The 6,369-nt window shown below is 43.5% G+C and overlaps 1 long non-coding RNA gene across 1 annotated transcript; it reads left to right on the top strand.

The window, feature by feature from the left end:
• The first annotated feature begins 1,625 nt into the window (after positions 1-1,625).
• LOC125947605 (uncharacterized) lies at positions 1,626-4,380 on the top strand. The gene is made up of 5 exons (XR_007468433.1): positions 1,626-1,990; positions 2,861-3,080; positions 3,843-3,982; positions 4,118-4,182; positions 4,283-4,380. It is a non-coding gene; the product is annotated as an uncharacterized LOC125947605 (long non-coding RNA).
• Positions 4,381-6,369: the final 1,989 nt, after the last annotated feature.

Consider the following 6,369-nt stretch of genomic DNA (forward strand, 5'->3'; position numbering starts at 1 on the left):
CACCTGGGATGAGGGCTAAACAAGCAGATGTGTCCGACGTGCCCGTTATCGCTGATCGGTTTCACACAAGCGCACGACCTAGGGAAGACATCCGTGATCGATCCGGTTTTCAAAGAGAGAGCGAGAGATGAAAAAAAAAAAAAACTTGAATACGTCTCCGCAAAAGCGACTCAGTAGGAGCACGTGAGACAGCTGTTCAAACACAGACGCAAACACACGCGGCTGTGAAACATATAACCAGCCACCGTGTGCTACGGAAAAATGGGGGGCGCCTGCAAGGTTGCATGTAGGCTAGTAGCTGTGTCTGGTGTGCATATATATTGAACGCCTTTGCGGCGTGCTTTAAAGCTCCCAGTGCACTAGTTCTCTATGCGCTCCACTAGAAAGCGCCATGTCGCTCTGACGACGCAGTTGATCGCACATGCCACCAACGTGTCCCACCTTGTCTTTATTTTGTAAACTTTGACATAATATATGCATGTAACGAGGAGCTGCGGTAGGTACAGCTTCCGGAATTTCTCGTGCAATCGCGCGATCGTCTGCCGCCCAGTATGTCAACGCCTTATATCGACGAGAAGCGGTGAGGTTGGCGATCGTACGCGCATGTGCGCAAAGCACGCAGCAGTGCCAGCGTTTTCATTGCCACGCTGTTTACTTCAGGAAGACACGTGCTCTAGCAAGGTTATCTGCACGATCCTGTTTACGTGAAACGTAGGTGAAGCAGAACACCATGAATGTACGAATAAGATAAAGTATCTGCGATGCACTCTTTCACTTTGTTTTGGTTTTTATGCTGAACCCGCACTAGTGCCATCAAATAAAGATGATGAAATAGTACAAAGGTAATTTATCAGCATATACGAGGTACTGCCGGTGAATGATGGGGCCTCACGGATAACAAAGCCAAGGCGTCTGCAGTCTTCGAGTGAACAGCGGCACAGACGACGCTCACACTTGAGAGTGATTTGTGCGCTTGCGCGTGCTATTCTCGATCTCAATGGTTCTTGTTGTTATAAGGCGCTGACATGCTGCCTATGCAATCGACGTTCGCGCGATATTAATAAACGAACCGGGAGGATGTACGTGTTTGCGCCACACGCTCACCTACACTTTTGACAGCGAAGCTGTATATGTCTAGGTTCTGGCGGATCGCGCTCGCGCACAAAACGATGCGTAGATCAACCATTAGAATTAAGTAGGCCGATCTTAGTGATAGCGCAGAAAGGGTCCAAGCTCAATGGCACATACCCCTGTCATGTGGGCCGATCCTGGTGATAGTGCAACAAGGGTCCAAGCTCAATGGCACATACCCCTGTGGGGTCGGGGACCTGTAACGCGCCCTTAAACTATCCTTGTCACACGGGGCGCCCTAAGAGACAAAACAATGAGCCGGAGCAATGAACGGTGTTCCCCAAACGCTAGTCTATGACATGACGATGCGCGTCGAAACGTCAGTGATAAAACCTAATAGCCTACCAACCAATATCTGTGTCTCATTCTCTCTTGACATAACCATTTCCCTAGCGACTTCATCAGTAGCCCGTTGGACTCGGTATGGGTAAGAGACGTGTCGCTCACTCCGAAGAGGAAGAGCGCACCTTGAAGGAGCGCCGGCGCGCTATAGACAACAACGGCACCGCCGAGTGGCGCTGGCGCGCTGGCATGAGCGCCGCATGCGGCGAAAAATCTCAACGAGCGGGTGTACACCCTCTCCTGTCTCTCCTTCACACCGCCTCGATTGCCTGCTGCACTGAACGTGTTTGCGCAGGTCTCATAGCGCGCACGTGCACGATGTTCACGCTTAGATCGGCTTTCAAGAAGATCTGTGCGGTGGACTAACTATTTTCGCGGCTGCAATGTGGCGAAAGGGCAGCTTCTGATTAGCCATGTAGTTGACGCTGTGCAGTTCGTCGGAGACGACATCGTCCTCGCCAAGGGGCAGTGCGTTTCGCAAGTCAAGGACGACGTTGTTTACGACGTGGAGTTACAGGTAAGCACAATGTTCCGCACATTCATAATTACACTCCTGTTTTGTTTCGATTGCTGTGTGTACGGCGCACTCCCGATTTTGGTCTCAGGGGCTCCTAATTAAATACATAAAAAGGAGAAATCGGTTTTCTCGGCAACTACTGCACCAAATGTGATGAGGTTTGTTGCAACTGCGATACCTGTTCTTGGCGCAGAGCTACGTGTTTGTAAACTTCGTGCTTCTATTTTTCGCAAACTTGCATATTGCCGCACTTGTACCTTATTCATCGAAGTACAGGCGCGGAAATATTTAATTTTTTTTTAAATTCAGGCCCTTAATCTAAATTCCGTTTGCAACACATTTCATTAAAATTGATTCAGGGGTTATCTCAGAAAAGCGTTTCCGCGTTCTACATGTACTTAAATAAGCGGCATCGGAGTTGGGCCCGAGATAAAGCTACCTCATAAGCGTCCCTGACGCAGTGACAGCTTTTAGTTGAGATAGTTAACCTTACTCGTACCCATCCAAGCGCATATGCGATACGCCGTCAGTTAGCCTGTCATTTTTTCGGTAACGTATGGCACACATCGGTATCATGATTCCGTATGTGCTATTTTACGGTCACACTTCTTTTTCGCGAACTTGATTGATAGCCCAGTCACACAGTGCACTTTCGATAGCGATCAAGTTCTTCAATCGGGATTGGTTAATTTGCGCCATCAGCGGGAAAGAGCTAATGGCTGTCGAGAAATTTTATCTTGGTCGCGATCGAAAGTGGACCGCGTAACAGGGCTATGACTGCTCACACAGTAAGAGCTAGTTCACTGTGTCTTTGTGCTAGAAAATTAATATGCGTACAACAACGGCCAATGCATGTTTCCTTTTTCGCAGCTGTCATGGTCGTGCCCCCTGAAACGAGAGCTTCGCATTTCCTGCGGCAAGTGCACTTGCAATGCTGGTGTACGGGGTCAGTGCAAGCATGCAGTGGCCGTATGCCTCTACAACAACAGCTATGAGGAGGACAGCTGCACAAGCCGACCTCAGCAGTGGGGAAAGCCCAGCGCAAAGCCCCGGATGCAGAGATCACAACACTTATCAGAAGTGGTGCCTCGTAAGTTTGCTGCATGACAACATTCACCAGCAATGTGGCGCAACATAAAAATACCTTTGCGCACAGTAGGAAAAAGGCTCTGACTAGAGAGTACAAACACGTTACTGACCTATAATTGGGAATATAATTTAGTTTTTGGGTAATTTAGAACATTTCTTTTGCTATGCTCAGTCTAGTCAGACCTTAAGGTATCTTAGTGTTGAGTTTTATAATAATAAACTGACTTTATGTACACATCAAAATTGGAACCAAAATGTGTCAATATATGCTACCTGTTGTCTCTTAATCTGTGCACCAGGTAAGAAATCAACAGCTCCAGACATCAAAATTTTGCCAAGAACAACACTGATGAGCTACCCCGAGGTTGACTGCCCCCTAAAGGAAGTACTCGAGTTGATGCAGCTCAGTGCTGATGAGCTTACTTGCAGAGAGGTTCTCGACACTGTTGTTGAGCAGGTATCAAAGGCCGCAGAGAAAGACACCCTTGAGAAACTTCTCAAACAAATGTCACACCGGCCTGTGCACCATCTTCTGAATGTGATGGAGGATGGGACAACCCAGAAAAGAGATTTTTTGGTGGAAATGAAAAGTGATCACAGAGAAAAGTATCAAGAAAAGGTCACTCTTGAGCAAAATCCATGTCAATTAGCTTTATTGACACAAGGGCAATCAAGCTGTACACGGTATGTAAGGAATTAAATTTTAGAGTTGGAGTGCACACAATGGGCTGGAGTGACATATTTCATGTTTCACAATATGCAGATGGCATCAGGAGAGGAGGCTTCGCATCAGCAGTACCAAAGCACACCTGATTCGGACAAAAAGGGATGACAAAGGGCTTCAGAAAGCTGCTCAGCAACTCCTGAAATCCAGCTCCTACAAGAGTGCTGCCATGTGCTATGGTGCGTTTTTCACTTCACAATACCGAAATGGAAAGAATAATTTTGGCCTTGGCTAGTCTGAAGTGCCTTTATTGGGTTATACACAAAACCATTAGTACTGATTTTGTATTGTACTGTCAAAATATATCATTGCAGGAATTACAACTGAAGGCACAGCACGAGAGGACCTGGAGAGAAGGCTTGGAACAAGAATTGTGCAGGTAGGACTCCTTCCTTTTATGTAAAGCACTGAAGGCGCACAAATTATATTCTGCATATAGCGTTATTCCCAAACCTCATTGTCATATCTGTATTCTCTAGACTGGACTGGTGGTTCTTCCTGAGCAACCTTAGCTGTGCTGCAGCCCCGACGGACTTGTACAGCTGGCTAATGAGACTGTCCTGATTGAAATCAAGTGCATGTATAAATTCAAGGATGCACCATTTATCAGATACGAAGAACGGTATTGTGAGCTTCCATATTTGATATTCATTGATGACATAATTGAATTATGAAAGTCACATCAATACTACACTCAGTTGCAGGTCCAAATGTATGTTCTTAATTTGCAGAAAGCTTTGCTCTTTGTGTACAGTCAAGATCAGTGTGTAATAGTGGCTGTAAAGAGGGATGAAACGTTTTTGTGGGAGCTCATCCCTAAAATGGAGTATTTTTATTTCAAATTCTTTGTGCCTGCTCTGTTTTATATTATTTTAACTGTTTCCATTGCGTGAGTTTTCCTTTTTAGGTCCACAATTTTAAAGAGGTATTCTGTGAAGTATTGCTGGCATCATGTCCGCAAAATGTTTATGTTCTCACAATGTGATATTTTCAGTTCGCTTTAAAAAATGCTTAGGGTATATGCACTTTAAAAGTTGGAATGTTCTAAAGTACAGTCATTTGTTTTCAGAGATTCGAAAGTGCAGTGCCTTTATTTTAATTTGTATGTGTGGTGTGTTTAGTCTACAAGCAATATTTTAGTGCTACGCAATTCTGGATGAAACATGCATTTATTTATTTCTGTCATGTGTGATGTTTTTTGGTTTGCTGCATGCTGGTAGACGAAGTGTGATAGTGTGTTTTCTATTGTCACTACCTACGAGTTGGCATGGGCCATGCCTGAGTTTTGAAAATGTGAATACAGTGCCTTCATAAAGATTTGTGAGTCTAGTCTACATACAATATAGTTGTGTCACACTGTCCTGTAGAAAACTTTAGTATTTATTTTATAATTTCTGATGTTTATAAGGTGTACAGCATCCATATAGTGCTTAGGTCTACATTAATACCGGTTGAGATGGAGTGGCTATGCCACAGCTTTGAAAATATGAATACAGTGTCTCCAATATGGTAACGTGTCTAGCCTACATGCAATGTTTAGTGGCCTCACGTGGCAGGAGAAAACATGTTCAGTTATCTATTTTATTATTTGTGGTATTTTAAAAGTTTATACCTGGTTGGACCATCCAGGTATAAAAACTCGAATAATATGTGTTTATGCTTATGTTACTACCTGTTCAGTGGGCCAAAGCTTTGAAAATGAAAGTACAGTGCCTGTTTGATTTTACTATGTATCTAGTCTATATTCAATATTTTATTGCTGTTTTGGACAGCGCAGTTGCTTTTGTATGCTATGTCTTAATGCAATTTTAATGTTTCTGAATGTACTTACCTTTATGCGTTTAGTTTGAAATATGTGAAATCAATAAAAATGAGGTGTCATGAATTTATGTGAAATCAATAAAAATGTGGTGACATGAACTTATGATGCTGGGCAACATACCATGCTTACATGCAGTATTTTTAGTGCAAATATGTGGTTGCGGATGCCATTTTACATTTGCTACCTGCGCGTGGCATAGTTTTATTAATCAAGTCACATAAACATTTGCTTTTGTCTTACAAATCACATTACTACACATATTTAGCATTGCAAGAATGCACTGTGCTTGGAATTCTACAGGTTATAGCATTTCATAAAACGTTCTTTCCTATGACAAAAATAAAAACGTAGAGCCAATTATCCCATTGTTTGTCTATTCTAGAAGCTTGCCAATACCTGAAAAACAATACATCAAGGAACACGCAATGTGATTTTCAAGAGGGTTAAGAGGATAGCAGATGACAAGCTGGCTAGTTTTGTTCAATGTCCACCTCGGGGTTCGAGGTACAATATCTGGCAGCGGTTAGAGAAGGACAGGGTGACTGCACTGGTAAATGAAATCTTTATTGAAGGCATAAGCCATATATATGCAAACAAAAACAATTGTGTATACAGTAGAGATATAGTAATATTGCAGGGCACAACAACCTAACTCAATCATGCTGTGCACCCAGCACACAACTAAAAACGCCTCACAGATGAATGAACTACATGAGACATCGTTGAAAATTTAGAAACGGAAAT

Source organism: Dermacentor silvarum, chromosome 8, assembly GCF_013339745.2.
Source record: "Dermacentor silvarum isolate Dsil-2018 chromosome 8, BIME_Dsil_1.4, whole genome shotgun sequence".
NCBI lineage: Eukaryota > Metazoa > Arthropoda > Arachnida > Ixodida > Ixodidae > Dermacentor > Dermacentor silvarum.